This window comes from Mus caroli, chromosome 17 (assembly GCF_900094665.2).
Source record: "Mus caroli chromosome 17, CAROLI_EIJ_v1.1, whole genome shotgun sequence".
In the NCBI taxonomy this organism is placed as follows: domain Eukaryota; kingdom Metazoa; phylum Chordata; class Mammalia; order Rodentia; family Muridae; genus Mus; species Mus caroli.
Genome location: NC_034586.1, coordinates 48,235,251 through 48,261,772, shown reverse-complemented (window position 1 = coordinate 48,261,772; position 26,522 = coordinate 48,235,251). Strand labels below are relative to the sequence as shown.

The 26,522-nt window shown below is 41.0% G+C and overlaps 1 pseudogene; it reads left to right on the top strand.

Annotated features, from left to right (window-relative positions):
• The window catches only part of LOC110312269, a 45,348-nt pseudogene extending 19,146 nt beyond the window's left edge, over positions 1 to 26,202 (top strand).
• The last annotated feature ends 320 nt before the right edge of the window (positions 26,203 to 26,522 follow it).

The following is a 26,522-nucleotide window of genomic DNA, read 5'->3' as shown; positions in this document are numbered from 1 at the left end:
ATTTCCTCCAAGGCCACACCTCCCAATAGTGCCACATCCCGTGCCAATCATTCAAACACAGGAGTCGATGGGGGCCTTACCTATTTAAACCACCACAGTCTGGAATATCTTGAGCTTTGGGTTTGTTTGTTTGTTTATGTTGCCTTGTTTTCTTTCCCCAGACAATATGGAAGTGCTTAAAGAAGTATGGTTGCATGTGGCAAAAGAGAAAAGCACACTCTGATTTCAAAATCTATGATTATTCTACATTTCATGGAGAAAAGGAATTAAGAGTGCAGGTGGAATTGAGGGCTGGTTATTCATTATCGTTTTTCCAAATAAGTTTATCCTCCATAATACAGGTAGGGCCAATGGAAACAGGGCCTTTCAATGGGGAAAAGAAAGGCAGATCCAAGTCGAAGTCAGCTGAGCCTTGAAGTCTACTAGCTGAGGTGACAGAGGAATGTGGCTAATAGACTCTGCCCTAGAAGCTCAAGAAGGAAGAGACCTACTAATGCCTACATTTTAGCCCAATGAAGCCAATTTCAGAATCCTAATAACCTCATCTGTTCAGACCTGTGTTAAGGTGTCGAGTTGGCGGATCTCCATTGTCAGATTGACTGGACTGGGAGATTGATGAAAAACAGACTTAATGTGTCTATAATGGCTTTCTAGACCTACCCTAATACACGGTGGTACCATGACACCTGAAGGCCCAGGTAAAGTAAAGGAGAAGAAAGGAAAAAGTTACCCAAGTACTTGCACTCTGCAACATACTCCTGCCACCATGAAGCTCTGTCTCACTACAAGCAGAGGCACATGAAACCAAATGATCATGGCCAGAGCTCTCAAGACCTAGGAGCCAGCATGAGTTGTTTCTCCTTTACAGTGTTCTGTTAGGTGTTTTGTTCTCAGGTATGATAAAAAGCAAGCCAACAAGAGACCAAGCCTGGACAAGCATGCCTGTTATCCCAGCACTCTGGCAGGAGTTCAAAGCCAGTCTCAGTTACACAGCAAGTCTAAGACCAGACTGGGTACATGAGACCTTGCCTCAAAGATACTATAACAAAAAGGGAAAGAAAGGTACAAAGCTGGAGACATTTTATTTCTATATTGGGTGTGTGTGTGTTCTCTTGAACTCTTGCACAAGAGCCATGACATACATGTTGAGGTGAAAGGATAACTTTGGGAGTCAGTTCCATCCTTCTGACAAGTAGATTCCAAGGATCAGGTCATTGGTGTGGTGGCTGGTGCCTTTATCTAGAGCTATCTCACCATCCTGAGAAGCTTTAAAAAGTAACTAAGTCAGAATCTGATACACACCCAGGAATATGGGATCCAATTTGAAGTTATATGTGAGAAACTGGTAAAATAGCAGCAAGCTCTGAGGAGCCTGGGTGAGGAGTAGAAAGAGATTCTATATAAAGAACTTAATTTTTACAATGCATTCCAAGCTATATCAAAGTAAGTCCTTTTTGTGGGGTTTGCATAGGGCAATGTTAACTTTATTTCACAAATGGGAGGTGGTAAATAACTTGCTCAAGATCTCATAGACCTGATAAAACCTTCATTTTAGTCTAATGAAGCCAATTTCAGAATTCTAATAGCTTTGCCTGGGTTAAGGCACCGAGATGGTTGCTCTCCATTGTCTGTTTCCATAGAACTAGGCTATGGATATAGGTATTTGATAGGAGACCCTGAAAATCTGCATAGCATTAACAACATAATAGCAAAATTTGAAAATTTTTCAATGGTTTTAAATATAAAATTGGGGTAATACTTTAAGAAGGGTGATACATTAAAAGATCAAAATATTAAGAGAAAAGAAATCCAATCCAAATAATAACTGTTTCAAAAAACCAAAATTAGAGAAATTCAAAGGTAAGTTTATATGTGTTGTTCTAACAAGTAACCAAAACTAATTATTAACAAGGCCAGAAGGCCTGAAAGATGGCTTAGTGGGTAAAGCCTGATGCCCAGACCTGAGACTTCTCTTTGGACTCTACATGGAGGAACAAAAGAATCAACTCCTGCAAGTTATTCCCTGACTTCCACATGTACATGTGGGACTCACATGCCCACACACAACACACACAGACACAGAAGAAATTGAAGACTTTTTTATTTCAAAAGCCATCAAGAAAATTTCAGAATAGCAGACATGGACTTTTTCACTAAAGTGATCCATGGAGTATTTACCACATAAATGAAATATAATTATCTTATAATAGAACATATGAAGAGGTCATAAAATGTATCTGAGGGAATGTGTGGGATATACTATTTAAAAGATGCTAAAATCAATGCCACTGTAGTTCTTAATATAAGCATTAATAACTAGCTATTTACATATATACATTGATACATACATACATATACATGCTGTCAAAGATCTCAGAATAAAAATTTTGTACTGAATTTCTATGTCTAGCCTATCTATCTATCTATCTATCTATCTATCTATCTATCTATCTATCTATCTATCTTCTATCTATCTGTGTATGTACCAAGTACACAATAATAATTACAAATTACTTAATAAAATAATACATAAAATATAAAGTGCTTATGTATACAACATACAATATATAGCGCTTATCAAGTATCCAATAAAATATTTAAATAAATATACACAAGTCTAATACCTTTATTTACCATGTAATTTCTGTCAGGAGGTTTATTCATGAAGAAATCACCTATAATAACAAAGATTACTCAATGAACAAAGACAAAAAGGAATAAGAAGAAATCATGAGAGGTGGGAAATAGAAGCAGGCAGTTCCAAAGTCTGTGAGGACAGGCTTGCTGCAGCCCACCGCACACTGCTTATCCATGAAAGGGAGACGGAGAGTTCAAGTACCTTGAAGAACAAAATGCAAAAGTAGCAATAGATGACTTAGAGTATCTGAACTGAGGTGAGTATTACTATTTTTAAAATTTTTGAGGAGAAAAAAACTGTGATAGTTACATAGAATCCTGTTTTTAAATGAGAAACTATTATGAACTCCAAGACCAGTTAATGGTGGGTGTAGAGTTTTTCCATCTGTAAATAGTGATTATAAGATAACAATATGGTAAACACTGACACTGAATGTCAGGCTTTGAAGGCATGATAATAAATCATGGAGAGGTTGCAGGTGTTATGCAGTGCTAATTCCCCACTTGGAGAAGAAAACTGAGGAGGTCGAACTACAAGCTAGCCATTTGAAAATGTGGGCATAAATAGAGAAATGGTGAAATAAGTAAAATGGTTGCCTGTACTGAAGGAGATCTCAGAGGAGGAGAGGGCAGAGCAAGGATGTACATAGTGTATAGGCTTAGATTGGTTTAAAAGCCTACTTTTAATCTGCTTTGACCTGCCCTTCTATCCTGCCATCCAAAGAGAGCAAGGAAAAGATGGAAAATAGAACAAGGGGATGTGGACCTGTTTAGAAGTAGTTCCTTGGGGCAATGACAATCTCTGTCAGGATGTCAGCAGTCCAGCTGAGGAGTGTCAGGATAGCAAACATGAATCAGCAGTGGTGGCACAATCTAGTAGAAACTGCCAGGCTTCCTCCAAATTGGCATGAGTCAGAGGCAGCACCCAGGACCAACCAGGACACTAGGAGAAGTTCACTGCCATGCCTCTCTCAACAAAGTAAAGATCAGCAAATATGAAAACTTGACACCAACGAAGTGTTGCAAAGCTAGCTATACAAGCATACCATCACTGCCCCTTGAGTCTTATTTATACTTCTTCCAAATATCACAAGTCCTAAACAAAACACCATGTGAATCTGTATCACCTGCCATATCGAGAAATTTCTACTTCAATAGTATGTTCCATTATGACCTGTTTACTACAGTTTGGTTGTTTTCTTTCTACCTTCTGTCAATTCATATACCATGTACAAACATAATTACATAACAAAACCAAAGCATAAATGCCTCAAACAGTATTTTCCATCATTATATGATCTCAGTGTACAATCAATGCTGGTGACTACTGTTATGATATTTGCTAAAATGGGAGCGCTAAAGTAGGATTCCTGCTGTGGTGGTTTGAATATGCTTGGCCCATGAGAAGTGCTACTGTTGGGGGGTGTGGCTTTGTTGGCAGAAGCACATTACTGTGGGAATGAGCTTTGAGGGATCCTAGTGCTCAAGGTTCTGTCCTGTGTAGAAGAGTCAGTCTATTCTTGGCTGCCTTCAGATCAGGATGTAGAACTCTCAGTTCCTTCTACAACATCCTATATGCCTCAATTCTGTCATGCTTCCTTCCATGATGGTAAAGGACTAAACCTCTGAATCTGTAAGCCATCCCCAATTAAATGTTCTTCATAAGAGTTGCCTTGGTCATGGTGTCTCTTCATAGTCATGCAACCCTAAGACATAGGCCATATGCTGCCCTATTGTAAGTTATTGATAATGCTCCACTCAAAGTATACAGTGACTCAAACTCTCAGATAGGAAAAGCTGAAATACACTAAAAATGTTGAAAATAAACTCTCCAAAACCAAAACTGAATTTTTAAAAAGTTTTTCACTAGAGTAGTATCTTATCTCAGAAGCTAAATGAAAAAGAGTTTTCAAGGAGAATGCCAATCAATGAATATCTGCAGGTGCTATGGATGGTTAGCTTTTAAACTTAAATTATGGCTAGGCTGTGTGTGTGTGTGTGTGTGTGTGTATGTGTGTGTGTGTGTAAGAGAGAGACAGAACATGTGGAGGGAAGGAGGGAAAGGGGAAGGGTGAAAATCACTTGAAATTCTGCTCTTCAAGTAGAAATAATCACCACTGATATGTCGTTTTGAAATACTTATTTTATTTTTAATCATGTGTTTATGTTGTGGTGGGGACTTGCACATGAATACAGTGACCAAGGAGGCATTGCAGCTTCTTAGGATGGAGTAACAGGCAGCTATGAGCCACCATGTGGGTGCTGAGACCAAACTTGTATTCTCTGGAGAAATAGTAAACACTCTTAGTGGCTGAGCCATCTCTCTAGACCCATAATTGACATTTGATGAACTAATCCAGTGTGTATAAGTATATACACTATTTCTATTCCCTCACACATTTGCTTTGATCTTTATCTATATGAAATTACATATGAAAGAATCCACATTTATGCTACATTATCATCTGTTTGTAGCAACCAATAGCATGACATGGTCATGTTTTCATGGTCAGCACATGTACATATACTTCATCACTCCATGGAGGATTCAGTATTTAAATATGTGATAGTTATTGAGCCATTCTCCTATGGATGCATGTTCTCTCTGTGCCAATATCACAAGATAATTTTGTGATATCTTTGTCAAGATAATTTTAAATACCTGATGTCTAAAGCTTCTCTTTACCACATTAGATATTTGGAGGTAGATACAATCATTATGTTCAGAAATAGTCACAAAGCTGAAAATACTTAGAAAATAATAATTTGGAATGGGTTCATGGTCTTTCTGTCTTGGAGTTGAATGCATACAATATTTTTCATATTTAATTTATCAAGTCACGTGATCACATCATCACATATCGAATTCTAAACTTTGGTGACTCTACCTGCACAGATGCTCTTTTGAGCATCTTATGTGATTCTCAATCCACAGAACTATATTTTTAGAACACTGAGAAAATTACTTTCCTATAAGCCTCCTTAACATAATTTAATTGTTTAATCAGTTATCAACATTCAACAAATAAAAATTGAGATATGTTCTATCAGTTTTGAGTCTGGTAGGAAGAAAGAAAATAATGAAAATGTCTGTTGTGTTATAGTCATTTAGGTGGGCAGGCTTAGAAAGCTTGTATATGTTCTTCTATCATGTTTACTATCTTCCATCAAGCTTCATAACAAAAAATATCTGGGGATGGGTGACTTGATATCTCTCCCTCTCTGTGTATATCGTTAGTTACATTGTGGTCATAAACACGAGAGTGTGCATCTATAGATAGATACCCACACAGACTCTGTATATATACATATATATATATAGCAAATGTGAGGTGTTACTCATATGTAAAATAGATCCTAAATTTGGGAAGCAAATTATGTCATAAGAACACTAGGAATCAACCGGTAAGCAAACATAAACAAGTTTATTGATTTTGTTTGCTTACAAAATTATTGATTTCTATTTCCAGGAATATTAAATCTAAATATCAAACCTTCTTATCTCCTTCCCCATTTATAAACTGTCCTTCCTTGACTACATGTCTTGATACATGTCAGCTTCTTCAAACATTCTACAGGTACACAATTTTCAGGGAAATATCTTACCACTAGAAAGACTATTCTAGACTTAGCCAGACCCATAAGACATGGGCCACCATCTATTAACTGTGAGTCCTTGGACACTCTGATCACTCTGTTTCATCAGTATCATCTGTCTGTCTTTTCCCTGTGCCTACCTCTGACATCACCAGCAACAAGCATGCATATCAATAGTTTCCTGCTTCACTGTCCACCTGAAAGTGCTCTGCAGGTCCTGCCATGGCTTGATGAATAGACACATCAGGGACACCCTCGTGTGGTAAAAGAAAGAAGTTGGTCATCTTGCATTTTAATGACACAGTTTCAAAGCATATTCTGCCCAGATGTCCTTGGCTGCCTATAGTGCCAACTTTTTCATGACTGCACTATTTATTGGCTTTTATTTTTCTTCCCTGATTCCTCACTACCTCTCTATTTCCTAGGGCCACTCCCTAAAGAAATAGTTGTAGCCAAGTCTTTGTTGTTACATCCGCCTTCAAAGAAACCAATCTAAAGGAGTAAATTAAGATTATCTTCATCATTGGTCATCATCTTGACAACAAAGTTTGTAAAAGTAGGATGCAGACATATCACTGTTGAGAAAAGGGGCTTTCCATTTCTGGACCATAAAACACTGAAAAACATGAATGAATGAATGAATGAATGAATGAATGGGTTTATTGAGGGTATTATGGATGTTATATAGTGTATCCTAGTATTTCATGACTCTTTTTGACCCATAACAGGCCTGTAAAGTTTTTCTTCATAGAAGCGTCTAGAAGTATCCCATGTTTGGTGTTAGCTCCCCGCAGTTTAGTCCCCCTCTTCTACGCACAGTATTCTGGATTTCTTATATGGAGGCTGCCCTGCTCAAGCTCAGCTCTTGTGGACTCTCTGGAATGGATTTCCATGGACTGCAGCCTCACAGCTTCTTCAGAAGCACAGGCTCTGCGACATCATTACCCAGTTAAGTCTCCTCCCCACATCCAAGGCTTCCTAATGCTTTTAAAACATCAACCGTTTTCCTGATTTAAAGGTTTTTGAGTGGTCTAGACCCCATCTACTTCTCTGACTAGGTACTTACCCCTTCTTAGCCTGGCTCTCTCTTAAATTATCTAAACAACCCCTTTGTGGGACCATGAAGTGGTCCTCCATCCAGAAAACTTCCGCAAGTGTTTATCTTCTGACGCGTCCTAGTCATTCAGTCCTCGGAGCACATCACCTGCTCAGAGAACAGTAGTTCCCAGCCACACAACCATATCCTGTTTTTGCAAGTTTATCACAATGCAAAATTATCTTTTTTGTTGTTTTAATTATTTACTGTATGGTGTCTTAGGAAGACATTAGAAACCCGAATGATTCCTGTCACTCTCAGCACTTTAGAATATCACCTAGAACATAGGAGATAGATATTCATCTAAAATATTTAATGAGGGTTGGTAAGACAGTGTACTGAGTAAAGACACTTGCCATCAGCCATGACAACCCAAGAACCCTTTCAGTGGGAGAGAAGAACTAAATCCTGTAAGTTGTCCTCGGACCTCCACATGTCTGCTATGGTGTGCTCGTGACCACACACACACACACACACACACACACTTGATAAATAAATAAATAGATGTAATGAAATATTTAAAATAATGAACAAATGCATATGTCCTGCCCACTTATAAAGCAAGACATAAACTTTGACATAAAGTCTCTATCCAAAAATTATTGACTGCTGTTTTAAAATCTTAAGGGAAAACCCTTAAATAAACACAGAATACTGCAGTGATTCATTAGCTATAGAATGTTAGTTGTCAACCAGCAACCTGGGTTGTCAAGGGACGTAAGTTGTAAGCATCTTTCCCATCTGAGACTCCATCGATACTGGGAGCTTCACTCCCCAGGTGGAGTTATGTGGTGCTTTGCAGCGTTATTATAACAACAGGCTAGTTAATAAAAATAATATAATGATGGCACGAACAGCAATCAATGTCAGCCCCTTCTCTGATTTGCAGAGATCCTCTAGATGGAAGCATGAGAGGTTGGCTTATTTCTGAGCCAGGCAAAGAATCCATCATAGTTATGGATAGTTCAAGTCAAATCAGCAAGATGTGCCATCCACAGCAATGTGAAATTCATGTGGATAGCTACTGCCAGGCAAGGAGGAAGGTGGAACAGACCAGTAAGAATACATGACTGCATTGCTTCACCAGGACAAAAATGAGAGAGAGCTGAAAGATTTCACTATTTAGAAAGACAACTTTGAGAGCATTTGGTGATTTATTTGACAGGGAAGAGGAGGGCAGGCTCCCTTCCTCTAGGGAATTGTCTCCTCAAATGCAGCCCCTCAGTAACGTCTCAGTTGAAGATGTGTCCCCCCCCCCCTTCGCCCTCTTCGCCTATATGTATCTGACTCCTCTTTTTTTTTATTTCCTATTAGAAAATGCTATTTAATTCCATCCACGGATTGGTGACCTTTGTGTGGCTTCCCCATTTAGGAAATTTACAAGTAAATCACTAAGAAGTATGTACACACACACTTATAAAATATACATGCACTTGGAAATGAAAATGTACCAAACGGGGGAAAAAGGGATACTGTGCATTGTAAACGCTGGGCATATGTGCATCAGAGGTGGAGGCAGGTGTTTGGGAAATCTTCACACCAACCCAATATTTTTCTAATGGCTCCTGTTTCCCATGCAAGGGAGAATTCGGAAACCATTAGCCACTGCGGCGGGCTCTGAACAGAGACATGTAGCTGGCACCATGGTGAGCAGGATCCTCCCTTTTCCCTCGAACAAAGAATTAGGGTGAGTTTATTAAAGCATAAATGCCATTTTCATCCTGCAATGTTAACTGTGTGGCTGGGATCCCTGAGGTACCGAGGCACTCAAAGCAAACAGCTGTGCCACCTACTTGCAACAGTTGTACGCCCACCACACAGCACCGAGGGGGAGGAGTAGGTCAAAGAGAGCCGTAAGGAGGATGGCAAATCTGGCTTTGCTGCTCCCCGGTAGCCCGGGGGGAATCCAGCCCTTCAGAGGGTAGGTATTGTGTGTGCAGCTCAGAGGTTTGAGCCTTCTCTTGCAACTTGTCTCCTATTAACCACCTACTACATTTTTATATTCCACATCCACAATCCACCAAAATAGTGTTTAGCAAATTAACGGGATACTGAATAAAAAGCCAATCAAACAACCTCACAGGCAGCTCGAAGATGGGCCTGAGCAGTGGGTGTTGGAAGCCGATGCCCTGGTAGACATAGATATTCCAACCAAACGGGCGCCTCTGATGGCTTTGAGAACAAAGTGTAGCCCTGGCCAAGTTGTTATCCGGGTAGCTCTGTGGAACCTATGAGCTGCTCCATACCTGTGGCAGCAGGGAATACACCAGGAGGGCATAGACAGAACAAACCCAGCTTTTCACACTTGAAAGGCCAAAAAGAGCTCGCCTATATCTTGTCACTCAGCTGCCCTGTTGTCATGAGACAGGTGGAGTGGAGTCCACCACGCCCCCATGCTGTGGTGATTCACTCTCAATTCTGTCAGAGAAATTCGAGCATTCTTTCTTTTCTAACACATCCCTACATCGATACTTCTCCTCATCTCCTCTACTCTTTGTGACATTTTCCACATGACTCTCTAATACTGGTCCCTTTCTGGCATCTATACTGGCTCCTCTTCTCGTTTTATATGCCTTCCTCGGACAGTCCCCTCTACCCATATGTATTTAGGGCCAAGGTTTCTAAGTTTTCGTTTCCTACCCCTGGCTTGTTCCTCACTTCGGTCCTTCTCATGGCTCTGCCCACTTACCCTAGCCTTTCTTTTCCATGGATTTGACACAAAGTCCCCCTCCTGGCAACTAACAAAGTTTTGATCCACCTTAGAAAACTTATCACAAACCACAGTAATCATTCCCATATCGTCGTAGGCAACATCACTGCCTAGAGAATTAGTCTACTGTGTCGAGGTAGACCATGTGCTGAGTAGCTGCTGACCACTCCCCTTATGGGGAAACATCAGGCAAGCTCCAAGCTGCCCTTTCCTTTATTTTGACTTCACTGAAACCCCTAAGTGTTAGTGAGCCAGGTCAGATTCTCTGAGTTATGACAGTTGGCTTGTCAAGATTGCCAAAGGCTTAAATTTTATTCACATCGGAGCCTGGCATGTGTTAGGTGGCTATCCTTGACCTCGGGTAACATAACAAGAACCAAGTGGCCTCTAGTCTGCAATTCCATCACTTCAAATATGTTATCTAATGTTAGTTACCAAAGCAGAGAAAGTAAAGACATGGAGATTCATCTTCTCTTAATGGCCCCAGACCTAAAGACACACAGATTTCTATCTAAGATCCAAGCCATTGTCTAAAATTGACCATAGAACCCCACTTCACCAGCCCTGGATCTAAGAAAGGCAAGAGACATTAATGTCTGATGAGCCCTAATTCATATATATCACTTTATGATTCTTTTAGGAAGCTAAACATTATCTCTAGAATCTGGAAGTAAAATTTAAGTCTGATCTATGTGTCATAGACATGTGCAGCTACTAAGAGTAGCAGTTGGGCAAGCAAATGGAAAAGAAGGCTAGCCAGCTCTGTGGGGCTCACACCTGGGAAGACTTACAGTCCTAGCCCACAAATGGAGGCTGCCTTCGTAGCAAGTTCCCTCATAATGAGATGGAGACTTGCTTATTTTTAGGGTGAGGCTGAGTAATTAATGACTGTCCGGGCAACTGGCAGAAACCATACAGACATTCTGAAAAATTGATTAAAACACACACACTTAAAAGCACCAAGATGCCTTGTGACTCTCTTCCCGCCTGTAGTGTAATTAAATAAAGCTTTATCTAACCATTTTACTTGTATGCATTAGGGACTCAAACCAGGCCTCTCTTTCTCCCAAGACTTCAATATGCCCTTATCTGTTTGTACTAATTGAGTTTTCTCATACTGCCACATGGGCAGCAGCTAATAGATCTGATATGCCTGGGGATGATCCCGGGTTCCTAAAGCTCTCCCAGTGACCTCAAATCTTTAAGAACTCAGATCCGCACTGGAGACAGGAAAAATCTTGTACCTTGAAATTATGTGATCCTTTCTGCGGCGAGGTGAGGGAATTCAAATCTCCAAAAGCTCACGAACTAGATACATGCACAGGCCAGCTTAGGAAGGATGCAATGCATGCCACCAAGCTCCGCCTGGTTATAATCTCCGCTGCTTCTCAAATGAAACAAGGCAGAGACTCGCCAGGCAGAGCTAGGCCTCTTGGAACAGGCCTGCAATCCAGATACTCAAGAGGCTAAGGCAAGAGGGTCGTATATTCAAAGCCTTACCTGGGCTATAAAATGAGTTCAACTACATTAAATGTCTCAAATGAAAACGTAAAAAAAAAAAGTGGATGGGGGTTTGAGAGATTGCTTAGTGCTTAAGAGAACTTGCTTTTCTTCCAGGGGATCTGGATTCAGGTCTCAGAACCCATAAGCTTACAGCTGCTAATGCCAGTGGATCTGATGCCTTCTCTTAGCCACCAACAGCACCTGCACAAACATTATTCTCTACCTCTATCTCTATCTCTACCTCTACCTCTATCTCTATCGCTATCTCTATCTCTATCTCTACCTCTACCTCTACCTCTACCTCTACCTCTACCTCTACCTCTATCTCTATCTCTATCTCTATCTGCATGCATGTATGTGTACATGCATATAGATACAGAGATAGATATAGGCATTTACACATACTCATAAAAAATAAATAAGTAAACCTTAAGAGAAAAGATATCTGAAGAGATGGCTCCGTGGTTAAGTTGCTACTCTCACAGAGGACTTAGGTTGGGTTCCCAGCACCCACATGGTAGCTCACAACTGCCTATAACTCCAGTTCCAAAAGAATGACTGAGGAAAGACACTTAGTACTTAGTCTTCCATGTGCACATATTGATAAACCAACACTAACAAGTACATATAGCACACACGTATATACATGCACACATATAACATAAGATGGCTGAAAATAGACATCAGTGGTAGAACATCTAACACAGAAGTAGTGGTAGGTTCAATCCCCAGGACGGAGGGAAGGTATAATTACCTGGAGGGCTTGTTAATGCACAGTTTTCTTGGCTCTTTTCTATAGGAGCTCATAGGCTTCCAGGTGGCAGTGCCGATACTGCTCTAGAGGCCACACCTCAATAGCCAGTGGCTCAGAAGGAGGTCTCACAGTATTGTCAGATCTCCAAGAGAAATTGGAAGTATGGATTTATATGTGAAATGCCTCGATTTTAAAAATCTTGACCACAAATCTAAAGGCATTAAACCTTAAGACAAACCAGTTCTGATCGAGAAATGCTGCACAGACTCACAGAAGCCTGCTTTTGAAAAAATGATGCAGCGCTCTTAGTTTATAACCCACAGCTTTGGAAAATTTTGTCAGTCGGCAGGTAAGCCACAATAACTCCTAACAGATGAATAGATAGTAAAAGCCCCTCATATTGTCTCTCTGTTCATCAGGTGATCCCACTTTGTCCCCTGTCACTACAAAGCTATATTTATGTGAGAGCCCACCGAACCCTTTTAGAAACATTCTCCCAAACGGTCCTCAGACCCCTTAAAATATTGCCATTGAGCCCACATTTGAATGGTATCGATCTCACTTGGGCCGATATTTTAAACCATCAGCTCTAACACTGGGCCTCGGTGCTTCTCTCTGTGTTTCTAAGGCCTCAGGTCCTATACGTTTTCATAGATCTGGCCCAGCACCTTTGATAGGCAGGTTGCCATGCTGGGTACTGATGATACAGTCTATTCTTGCCAGGTTCCATAACATCCAGTTATGGACAGGGAAGAGAAATGCAAGCAGACACAACTCTGAGCTGTTCTATGTGCACTGGAATTACATTAAAAAACTTATTTGAAACATTCTCTTCTTAATACAAAAAAAAATTTAACTTGGTCATTCACACAGACAATGACAGTCAAAGTTTGTCTTGTTTTTCCACTTGGATTCTCCACCCCACTCTGACTTTTTAAGGTGATAAAGCACTGAGGCCATGCTATCCTGAAGATTTATCTTCAACACAAAGAAACCGGGGTGGGGTTAGAGTTTGACAATTCTAACCAGACAATTCAAGGTAAAATACATATCATTTTATTCCAATTGAAAGGGGAAGACACAAACTTGTGGCAGGCACTTTTATCTCGAGGCTGCCCTGGATGCTTTTGCATTAGGCAGGCAGGAAGTTCGGCTGTGTGGTATTGAAACATGCATTCTAGACTGTTCCCTTCATACATGGTCCAGGCTTGCCCTGGTATAAGATTTCTAGTTCCTAGGACATACAGGGGATTTGGAAGGATCTCCTAGCAATCTATCCCTAGAGTCTATCTATTCCTGTATCTGACTTGGGGGAGGATACTATGATAAATATCTAAGGACATACTGCAGTGAATCTATGTTTAATAAGTAGAAAAACCGTCTGGTTTTTAAAACAGCCTCTTTCATTAATCCCATCTGAATTATAGAGACCTAAATTATATTATTGTTTTTATCCATTAAAATAACTATCTTTTTTTCTATGGTATAAGTTTTCATTTATCCTTTCCAATGGCTAAAACAAAGGCAAATGTGATTCTTATACGATTATGATATTTACAATCACAATAGTTGTCCTTATTCCCTACACCTCAATATTACAATAACTCAGTTTGAAAGACATATGTCTTTCATTGAGGAAACACTTTAGTTAAGACTACAAAAGGTAAAGGTGAGATCTTCAAAGCCAAGGCAGGTGAATTAAGGAAGAGAAGCAGACCTAGTCCACCAAGAGCCAAGGTCATGGGACACTGAGGGCAGATGAACTGCTGACCCTTTTGTAGATAGATGTACCTGCCCCTCTTTACAGCCCTCCCTCCTGTACCTTGGGCAGAGACTCCCTCACAGGTTACTTTAGGAGATCTGCTTCCTGCTGCCTTAGGGGTGGGCGATCCCCAGGGACCTAATAGCAGCTGAGCCAGATGTGGCAGAATATAAAAAGGAATGCTTGCAACCCTATTCTCTCCCTGTCTCGCTGTCTCTGTCTGTCTCTCTGTCTCTGTCTCTGTCTGTCTCCCCCCTCCCTCCCTCCCTCTCTCTCTCTCTCTCTCTCTCTCTCTCTCTCTCTCTCTCTGTTTAACCATGTTCCCCAGCAGGCCTCTCTTGCTCTTGTTCTCCCTGTCTGTCTTTCTCTGTCCTCATGGTTCTGCTCCAGTCTGTCTGCCCCTAACCCTTCTCCAGGTTCCCTCACTCCCTTCCCTCCCCACAAATAAACCTCCCTTATACCAGGTCTGTTGAATGGTATGATTTCCTAAGGAGACACCTTAGCATGGATCTACCATGCACCCCTTACGCTCCTGCCGCTTCATTATATTTCCTAACACTTCCAATCTCAAAAACAAACAAACAAACAAAATCCAGAAAGGGCCACCTGGGCAGTGCCACAGTAGAAAGTGAGTTCCTAGGGTTAGTGAAAGAGAATCTTTGAGCAATTCTTGCTGTTCTGATTGTATCCAAACAAAAAAAGGGGGGAGGGGGAGCATCTATTGTTATCAAAAGGACACCTAGGGAGAAAAATCATAATTTGTAATGAATCTTTAACCTATTTAAAGTAAGATCAACTCCATATGTGAGAGCTGAGCCGTTGTCTCTCTGTTCTCCTAATTAGTCCCTCTCCTGCCGGGGACTGGCTTTACCTAGGGCAGAGTTTGTTCTCATCCTCTGCCTGTTTGATCACCACAGTGCTCGCGATGCCTCCTAGAATTTGCTTCCTTCAAATGATGAAAGGGTGTTGTTTTTGGCAAGCCTCCAGTTGTCTCCTTGTTCCACATCAGGACCTCCCTACTTCCCACTTCAAACCCCTACCCCATCTCTTCTGTTTGATGAGTCAGCTTGAATCTGTGCCTCCCCCCCCCCCAAATTTTTCTGCAACAGCTCCACCTTCTCAGGTACAGAATTCAGTTCAGGACAGAACATTCTGACAACGTGTCAAGCCCAGAATTCAAGAAGATAACATATCAGTGAGTCTTTTTCCTATGTATGACGATACAAAAGGTATGCCTTCCCCTTCAGTTTAGTTATTCTGCCTTTAAGAAGTCTCCTCTGCATATAATCTCAAATGTTCATATGATATATTGTAACATTTTAGCAATACCAAAATTGGAAAGAGGCCAAATGCTAACTCCCTTAGGGAGCCCCTAGGAGAACTTTGTTTCTGCTGTGTCATGTAAAATAGTTCCATTATTAAAAAGAGCAGGGCAGGCCTGGAGAGATGGCTCAGGTATGAAGGGTCTGCTATGCAAACGTGAGGATCTGAGTTGGGATCCCCAGCATCCACATAAAAAAGTGGGCACGGGAGCATCTTGTGCTCACCCTGGCTTGCCAGCAAGAACGACGCTGCAACAGGATCCTTCTGCACATGTTTATTGGGAGAACTTGATTGTAGAGGCGAAGAGACCCCAAGCCCAGAACTGGTGCTGCTTATATAGGCCTAGGAGAGGCTTGTCTCACACCCGGATTGGTTGTGCTTGGGTTATGCTTACCACCTCATTTGCATGCTTAGTTAACTTCTCTTTCATCTGATTGGTTAACTTGTCTCTCATCTGATTGGTTAACTTGTCTCTCATCTGATTGGTTAACTTCTCTCTCACCTGATTGGTTAACTTCTCTCTCATCTGATTGGTTAATTCTCAAAACCTCATCTTGGCAAAAAAACTTTACTGCCTATGTATGCGTGGTGGCCAGCAGTAGCCAATGCCACCCTGCAACAGCACATGTGGCTTCCCACAGGAGCACATGCCTTGACTCCAGTATTGAAAAGAAGAGGCAGTGATTCCAGGGGCTCACTGGCCAGCCAACCTAGTGGAAACCAGAGCTCTAGGATCTATGTGAGACCCTGTTACAAGTGAGGGGACGAAGTGATGGAGAAAGACATCCTAGATGTCAAGTCCTGCACCCATGTGAGCAAGCACATCTGCACACAGGCAAATACCACACACACACGCACACACACACATACACATATACACACTACACACACACACATACATACATACACAAACACACATGCATACCACAGCACACATACAAACCACACCACACATACACATCATACACACATACATATACAAACACATACACACATACATATACATACCATATACCACATAACATGCATACACAAACACATACCATACCAAACACACATACACATCACACCACACCACACCATATACACATACACACACACACTCTGGGACATATAGTTTAGTGATGAAAGCTGGCAACAGTGGAGCTGTGTAAGTGTAGAACCACCATGAGGGCAGAGAAAACCCAGTAAATATCTCCTGGGCAATGAAACAACTGGGCATTTGCACTTGACCTTTTTCATAGTTGAGTTTTTGAGACATGTTTGTGAGCCATCCCCACTAAAGCTGATCAATTCATTGATAATCAATCAATAAGTATGATCACTGTGGAGCAACACTGGAACTAATGCCTCCCCCTATTGCAGTGAAGCCTAGACTCCACCTCTGTAGCCTCATTCTATGCATTTCCCTTCTCAATGTTTCTAGGGAAGTCCTTCAAATGATGGCAACACAGGGATAGTAAGGATCCCGGCAAGTGCCAGTAGATGTCTGATGTGCTAAGAGGACAAAACGAAAAGTCCAGAGTCCCCTTCAACTCATGACCTGAGATGGTGTGCTAACCTCAGGTGTAGTCCCCAGATAGGAGGGAGAGAGAAGGGGAGTAAAGCTGGGTGGGTGGTGGTCTCCCACCTCGAAGGAATCTATTACTGGGTAAATCATGGTGTCAAGAGAAGCTGCCTGACCAATGAGAGTATGTAGTCTTTTTCTACCATTCACCCAGGACCCTGGTAACAAAAGAGCGTACAACCATCACAACTTTTCCTAAACAGGTAAAGAAAATAGTTTAGTGATCATCTTCAACACCGGCATGTCGATTTTCTGTTTACTTAACTGACACTTTCAGGTGTTTTCACTCAGAAGCAAGAATTCTAGAGATAGCAGGCAGCTCTTACCACTCTTCAGAAGACCTTGAAAATTCACAATTGACTCATTCAGCCAGATGTTCAGAGTGCATGACCTCATGCTGAACTCCTGGGCGATAACGCTTACAGGATGGTTATTTACCTCAGTGTCATTACTTATGCTCATTCTTGCCTATGGAATAACGAACATTCCGGCAGTTTGCAGAGAATTTTATGAGAGATCTATTGTAGTCGGCTGAAAGTTGCTAAAACCCCATGGCTTCTAAGATCCCAGCCTCTCCTGCTCTATTAAGAGATAATGAGAACACTTTTGGAGTGAAATCACTAGTCAGGGACATCAGGCTTTACTGTCACCTCTGGGAGGTTTGGTGAGGTTAAGACTCTAAACAAATTTTTCACCTGGGCATTAATTTCTTTCCAATCTAGGAAAACTGCTCCAAGGTGTTTGATCACAGACAGAGCCGTGGTTTGAGCAGTCAAGATAAACTTGTAATACAGCTCAGTAATTCAAAGAAAATGAGTATTCCTTTCAACCACACTATTACTCTTAACATTTTAAAAATTGAACCATTTATTAAACAATTATTTTAAACAGTCACTTATCATTAATTGCTATAACTAAAACCCTCCAAGAGTTAGAATATTATTTAAAGAAAACCACTCCTACGCATGATTATCTGAATAATTGATGTGATTTTTCACATTTTTAGAATCTGGACCTTGAGCTGAGTCATTTTGCCCAATTCTTGAGTTTAGACATCTCTCCTGAGGTTATCTTTTACAAATTGTCACCTAGGCGACCTGCAGAAGGATGGCCACAGGAAGAGGTGCTATATGCAAATTTCCAGGCTCTGGCTCCAGATACTGTGTGACTCAGAGGATCCAGGATAAGGATATGGAAAAGGATATGGATTTTAACAACTTTTCTCATGTTCCAGTGACCACTAAAATTGGAAAAATACTGGCTGAGCTTTGTCCACGTCTTTAGTGAGGCGGTTAGTTCTTGTGAACAGTTTCCAGCAAAAGTCTTTGTACATCAACGTTGCTACTTAAAAAAACCCGAGCAAGGACAACACCAATATACATGCCAACACAGAGGGCAAAGCCTTTGTGGGGCCTCAAGCCCAGACAAAGAACTGCAGGCAATTAAGGAAGGCTGAGAGTGGGAGACAGTCTTTTCCAGGGAAGAGCCCCAATTTGGCGATCCAATACCAAGTAGTTAGACCTAAAATCATGTACTACTTACAGGTAATGTTATCCAGATTGAACAGTTGTATTTATATGTCTAGGAATACATATACACACATATACATACATACATACATACATACATATAAAGAATTAAAGAAACAGAGGCTGTAAATTTGAGGGTGAATAAGAGGAGCACACGGGAAGAGTTTGAAGAAGGGAAGGAAAGGTAAAAGTGATTTGTTACATTTTAATTTCAAAAAAAGTTCTAAGTCTTGCTATTTTCTTCCATTTAGACTTTGGTCTATATTATACAGACTTTGCACGGTTAATGTTTTTATTTAATTTTTTTAGTTTTCATACAAAATAATTGGCTTCATTTTCATGTGTGTGTGCATTATTATACTTTGCACATTCATTCCCCCATGGCAAGTTTAATTTTTAATTGACTGCTAAGAAGTTACCAAGTTATTGAGGAATAAAACCATATATTTCCAAAAACTATTTCTTCGTTTCTTCCCCAGTCTAGGTGGGAAGAAAAAAAACATGGATCATTCTAGTAATAGTCTAATAATCCATTTGAAATAGGCTCTCCAATTGGTTCATTTGTGATTCTTCCTATGCAGCAGGAATGTCGTATGTCGTAGGAATTATCTTCTACTTCAGGGAAAATTTTTGGATCAATCATTTGTTTATTATTTTGGTTTTTGCTTTCTTTGTTTATTATTTTTTTTAGAGACAGGGTCTCACGATGTAGCTCCAGGTTACCTGAAACTCACTATGTAGTCCAGGCTAGCCTAAAACTCAACTATCTACCTGCCTCTACCTCCAGAGGTGAGAGCTACCTTGTCTTGATGTTATTTAAATTTTTTCTTGGTATTAAAAAACCTACATACAGCTTTCCTATGAATGTATTATAATATATATATATAGATATATAATATGTTATAATTATATAATTAATTATTATATGATCATGAACTTAAATTATAGGAGGTTAAGGTCAATCGTACATCATTCTTCCATAGGGAACTCCTACCTTTAACTATTCTGAAGTTGAAAATGAATATTTTGATTATTTTACATGTGGTTCAGAAACATTATGATTTCAGGATATATTTCAATCCTATTCCAAAAACAGAGTGCTAAAATCTCCATTTGATGAATTTATAATAAGATAATTTATAATGATTTTTCCAGTAAGAGGTTTTGGCCCCCATAACCATCTCAGAATGCAGATACTGAAAATTGTAGAAAACAAAGGTTCTAAGACCCCCCCAAAAAATTAGCACACTCTTTACAAATCAAGTTTGTGTTCCATTAAGAGTCAGAAGCAGAAGGAAGCCATTTTCCCCAGTACTCTCTGAAGTCTTCTGCTCTCTCAGAATCTCAGCTGTGTTCATGGATTTTGTAATCAAAACACCGGACCCAAATCCCTACTGTCTTACTAGTTACTTTTCTCAGAGCTGCAACAAAAGACCTGAGGTAGTCGACTTAAAGACAGAAGAGTTTGTTTTTTGGGTTGCAGCTTGAGGACGTCATCCATTATGGTGGCGGGGGTATGATGCTAGTCACGCTGCAGCCACACGTGGACAGCAGGGAGCTAAACTCTGGAGCTTGTTGGGCGCTCTTGCTCCTTTTCTCCTGTTTTTTGTGTTTTGTTTTCATCCCAGCATCCATGCCGTCTTTAGGTTGGGTCTTCATTAGTCCGGAAACACTCTCACAGTCATACCCAGAGGGTGTCACCTAGGTGACCCCGAAACCCAGCCAGATTGGAGCAATAATCCTCACACCTATCACCCCGCTTACTTTGTCAATTAAGTTGAGAACATGTTCAAACACTCTCAGCCCAGTTCCCTGACTGGAAAATAAACACTTTTGATCTTAGAATCTCTTAGCAAAGTTTTGATTATCAAGACCAGAAAACCCAATAATGATGGGGCAGAATTGGCTGAAAACCTAAAATTAGCTTGGACCTTAATTGAGCCTTAACATAGCTGCTCCATGAACTCCACAAAGTTCCAATTTATTTGTCTTTATTAGTTTCTTTGTTTGCCCAAGGGTGACTTCCCTAAACAGCTTTTACACTCATATTTATTATGATGACTGTTAGGTCTGGAAAAACTTCCACAGAAGACCCAGTATTTTCCTAGAAAATGTCACTGGAGAGCTAACTATTCCCAAATAGGTCACATGGTCAACTCTGAACTAAACAGTACTGGCCGGGGGATAAACTTAGCTTAAGATCACCAGCACCCATCTCTACGGATGGCCATAGGAACCATTTCCTCCTCGGTTCTTGGGATCTCCATTGGGAGGAAGAAAAATCTGGATACTATTACTGACAGGAAAGGAGAGAACATCTGGGTGGCCTAAAACCAAAAGAACTCACTAACCTTCCACATGGGGAATCGAGGGTTACACGAATACACATAAAACACTGGTGGCTGACACCTGGTAAACACTCAGTAAAAGTTTACTGTGATTATTACTATTATTAGTACTACTGTCAGTGTCAATTAATTAACCTGATGTATGGCAGCATTATTAAAACCTAATATTACCCAGAGACTCCGGGCATCTGCTTCTCATTTGTGGAGATGGAAGAAAGGAACGTCATGCTTAAATCCCACTGAAACATGCCTTTCTTAGCCACATGTGGTTAAGCTGTATTTCATCGCAAAGGACACCTTTCTGTTACCACTAGACATCCCATTAAGCACTTTTATCTGCCATGTTATATTCCAGCACTCCCATGAAAACAGGACCTGCACAGTGAGTACCCTTGTTGTCTTTAAACCCTATTCCCACAGGCAGAGAACATTAGGAGGTGGGTAGGTCAGTCAAATGTCTAACCCATGAGAAACATTGCCATCGATAGCATGCAGCAATACTACACTTCAACACCGTGGTGGAGAGAAGAGAGCTAGCACTACATAGGTGAAGGGACCAGCAAGCAGTCAAACTAGATAAGTTGATAACTTATCTAGCTATCTTAGTCAAACTAGATAAGTCCTGTGCCAACCTTCTGGTTAGGCAGGTTGCTCCCCAGACACTTAAACAAGTCTGAAGCAATACCAAGACTGAAGCTCCAGCCAGTATAGACCCACTTCTTCTGAAGAGACATGGCTTAAAGGTGATGTGTAACTTAGCACTTTTCTCAGCTCAGTCAGCCATAACAAGAAGCAGAGGCTTTGTCCTCCATCAGTCAGTTGTTTAGTTCTGAAGGTGACTCCCAGAGGAAAATAATCCCTGGACTTAGTCCTGGCACTGAATCTCATTCTGAAAGTCTTACAAAAACCTGCACCAAGGGATTATAGAGTTAAATCCGCAGTGATAAGACAAAAGCAGTCTAGGAAGAGTGATGTGTCTCCTACCATATGTCTCCTAGCATGTGTCTCCTACCATATGTCTCCAAGAAGGTTTTGTTTCCGCCATAAAGCTGATGTCCCTATACAGATGAGGACAAAGGAACATGTAGGCTGCGTTTCTTCTTATCGAGCTAAATAAAGTTGTAAAGAAACATCTTTTGAAAACTCATATTCTTCCCATTGAAGAGAGAAGACTGAAGAGATCAATAAAAGAGAAAGAAATGAAGAGGTATCAATTCTCACCTTTCATTTAATTTAAATATATAGCAATCCAGAGGTGGCTATGTGATATGAAGAAAATGATTGCATTATCTGGAAGACAGTGAGTAAAGGAACTTGGAGGCAGTGGGCTAAAAGACCCGATGTTAACTAACACTATTCTGTGTTCAGGAAAGAGGAAAGGCCCCATGTGAGCAAATGACGGTTTCTTGACTCCATGTCTCAGGGATTGTGTAGGTCTGTGAGCAGTCTGTCTTTTGGTCTGGTCTAAATTATCCAGCGCAGGTTTCCTCCCAGCAAATTGGAAACACATAAACCATAAAAATCAAATGACTGCAGGCACACAAGACAATGTGTCCTTGCAATAAAAAGGAAAGTATTTCTCCACCTGATGTTCTTTAAAGGCCATATTAAGTCCCTCATATTCCAGTCAGAAAGGAAGTCTCAGGCAGCCCTGGGGATAGTGTTACCTGCATCCAAGCCACTTTCTCTTGATTTGTCTTTCTTCTTCTCCTCTTTCTCCTCTTCTTCCTCTCTTCTTCTTCCTCTTCCTTCTTCTCCTCCTTTCTTCCTGCTCCTCCTCCTTCTTCCTTTTCTTCTTAGCATCAAAGGTTAATTCAACCTTTTGCAAGCATTTATCACCACATACTGGACACTAATCACATTCCTTTTTAGCTGAGTTACTACTGTTCTTAACCATTGAGATAATGACTACTTACACAGCAGGACCTAAGCAACATGGAGTGGCCGGCACAATGAAGACAAGTCAACAAGGAGAAATACATGGGACATTCCTGGAATAGGGAAAATGTCATTTAAATGATCTAAGTAGAACACTAGGCCAGAGAATGTTCTCTGGGTTACATAAAAGGCTCTCCCAAATACAAGTGTCCAATGCTACTGATCTGAGGAAACTGCATGGTCTGACACCTTCTTCCATGCAGAATCTCATGTATATGAACTCTAGACCTTACCTCAGACAACTGATGTATTTAGTTAGAATCAAATTACTCATGTGGTTTTTTTGTTGTTGTTCAACCACAGAAACTTTAGTGGGTCTCTTGGCATCTGAGAGGTAGACTACCTAAAACTTGTGGATGAGCCAACCTAAAACTGGTGGTTGATGGTACCCACAAAATGCTTCCAAGATTGGCCAATGAGAGGGATTCTCATATTCTTCCCTTCTGAGGCAGACATGGACATATGTAACAGAAATGAAAAGGGAAATGCTATCTTCTCCAATTAAATCCCATGTATGAAATTTTCTGTGAATTCAGTTGGACTGAACAAGGGGAGGAAGAGGAACAGGAAAAAGGAGGAGGATGCAGGGAGCAACACAGCACTTGCCAACTACCTTTAAATATACTTGGTCTAAGTTAACAGATGGGTAGAGACTGAAGATACTCACACCCATGATCGGCCATGCGTTGGATAGCTTATTCCCTGTGGATAGATAAACATATTATCTATTCTCAGACATAAAGAAATAGCTTCAGAGACCTAACTTCCATTACTTAAAAAATAGAATTATTGAAAAATTAGAAAAATATAGATGGAAAGGCCCTCACACAGGGAGGAGTGTGGCTGCAAAGCTGTGCGGGAGATGGAAGATGCTGCTTGACAAGTTATCCTCTGGGACTTTCTGAGGCATTACCATCACAGTGTCTGTTATATTACTAAAGTCAAAGCAAGAGTGAGTACAGGCATTGGAGCCTTTCCTAAACTCAGAACAAACTAAGGACAAACCCAGGACTCAACAGCTGATGAGCAACTGGACGTGAACCTGGTTGCTGGGCAGTGAGAAGACTTGAAGAGTAAAAGTTATATATGTGAGTGACAAAGCAACCAAGGAGATAAGTATGGGAGAGAGCAACCCATAGGAAGATGGTGTCAGTCCAGAATGAAGGGGATGGTCTGAACCCAACAGTCCCAGCTTCCACTGCAGTTTTGTTGCAACCATGTGACACTTTCTGGTGGATAGTTTTGAGGGGATAGTTTCTAGCTTCCAGGAGAAGGTGGGTAAAGCTGGTTTGTTTCTTAGTCATTTGCAAAGTCTGTGGAAGCTTTGTGCTGACACCGTGAAGCCATAAAATACAATCTGTGGGTCAGCGCATGCAAAGAGGCCATTCAGCAAAGACACCCAGCTCACAGGGATCTTTTGCATAAGTGAGGAATCTCTGCTGTGGTAAGATACTGAGATTTAGGATTTGAGATATGATCACCCCTTGTGTTTTTGGACTCTTGTCACATGTGTTCTAAAACTTTGTGGGGTTTGTTTATGTAAAAAAAACTCCTCCCCTCTTCTTTTTAAAAAAAATTTTTATTAGATATTTTCTTCATTTACACTTCAAATGCTATCTCTAAAGTCTCCTTTACCCTCCCCCACCCCTGCCCTGTTCCCCTACCCACTCACTCCCACTTCTTGGCTCTTGTACTTCCCTTGTACTGGGGCATATGAAGTTTGCAAGACCAAGGGGCCTCTCTTCCCAATGATGGCTGACTCGGCCATCTTCTGCTACATATGCAGCTAGAGACACGAGCTCTGGGGGTACTGATTAGTTCATATTGTTGTTCCACCTATAGGGTTGCAGACCCCTTCAGTTCCTTGGGTAATTTCTCTAGCTCCTCCATTGGGGGCCCTGTATTCCATCCAATAGCTGACTGTGAGCATCCACTTCAGTATTTGCCAGGCACTGGCATAGCCTCACAGGAGACAGCTATATCAGGGTTCTTTCAGCAAAATCTTGCTGGCATATACAATAGTGTCTGCCTTTGGTGGCTGATTATGGGAAGAGCCCCCAGGTGGGGCAGTCTCTGGATGGTCCATCCTTTCATCTTAGGTCCAAACTTTGTTTCTGCAACTCCTTCCATGGATATTTTATTCCCTATTCTATGGAGGAATGAAGTATCCACACTTTGGTCTTCCTTCTTCTTGATTTTCTTGTGTTTTGCAAATTGTATCTTGGGTATTCTAGGTTTCTGGCCTAATATCCACTTATAAGTGAGTGCATATCAAGTGACTTCTTTTGTGATTGGGTTACCTCACTCAGGATGATATCCTCCAGATCCATTCATTTGCCTAAGAATTTCATAAATTTATTGTTTTTATTAGCTGAGTAGTACTCCATTGTGTAAATGTACCACATTTTCTGTATCCATTCCTCTGTTGAGGGACATCTGGGCTCTTTCCAGCTTCTGGCTATCATAAATAAGGCTGCTATGAACATAATCACCTTTCTTGCTGTGATAAAATGCCTCGCTAAGGCAGCCGAAGAGAGGGATGTTCTGTTCAGGCTTACAGTTTGAGAACAGATATAGTTCTTACAGTATGTCAGGGAAGGTGTGAGGTGAGGATCCAGAGTCAGCAAGCAAAAAGAGCTGAAAGACAGGCTCACATTTCCTTTCCCTTTTCATTCAGCCTGGCCCCCTGGCCAATGGTACTGTTCACCTTTAGGGTGGGTTTCCCCTTTCAGCTAAACCTTTCAGGAAACACACTCACCAGCATGCCTTGAAGTGGGTTTCCTTGATGAGTCTAAAATTCAGTCAAGTTGACAATGAACATTAACTACTACACTCTCCACGAGAAGCAAATGGCGGCCTTTTACAGCCTTAACCCATTTGTTCTGCTGTTACAGAACATCACAGACCCTGTGATTTAAAAATAACAGAAATTTATTTCTCATAAGTTAAGAAGTGGGGAAATCTGCCTTTTACATCCATCGCTGGATCACAGTCGCCAAAATAAAACTCAATCCCTTCATGACTTCTGACCAAAGCAAGAACCACAAACATCATTTTAATGTACCTTCTCACATTTGGAGGAAGATCGTGCCTTCCCCTCTTTCCAAAAAACTGAGACAGAAGTATAATGTTTGGCCTATGCCCATTCGAAAGGATGATGAAGTTCAGGTTGTTCAAGGACACTATAAAGGCCAGCACATTGACAAAGTGGTCCAAGTGTACAAGAAGAAATATGCCATCTACATTGAGCTAGTCCAGTGAGAGAAGGCTAATGGCACAACTGTCCATGTGAGCATCCACCCCAGCAAGGTGGGTATCAGCAAGCTAAATCTGGAGAAGTACCACAAGAAGATCCTGGAGCAGAAAACCAAATCCCCACAAGTAGGCAAGGAGAAGGGCAAATACAAGGAAGAAACTATGGAGAAGATGCAGGAGTAGGGGCATTGCATACACAGCTTTCATTAAAGACTGTTTAAGTTAAAAATAAGGGGTGGGAGGTGGAGGGAATACAAGACCAATGTGCTGGTCTGTTCTCTGCCTGAAGTCAATTCCAAGTTGGGACATTCTCTGGATAGGAAAAAAGTGGTGTGCTCACAGCTTTCCAAATCTGAGACGGTGCATTGAGGTGATGTTTGTGGTTCTTGCTTTGGTCAGAAGACACGAAGGGATTAAGTAGGAAAGATAGAAAGCCAAGGTCAAGAGGGTATACCCTTCAACATCCAGCCCTTTACAATTATACCAATCCTAGACATGAGGAC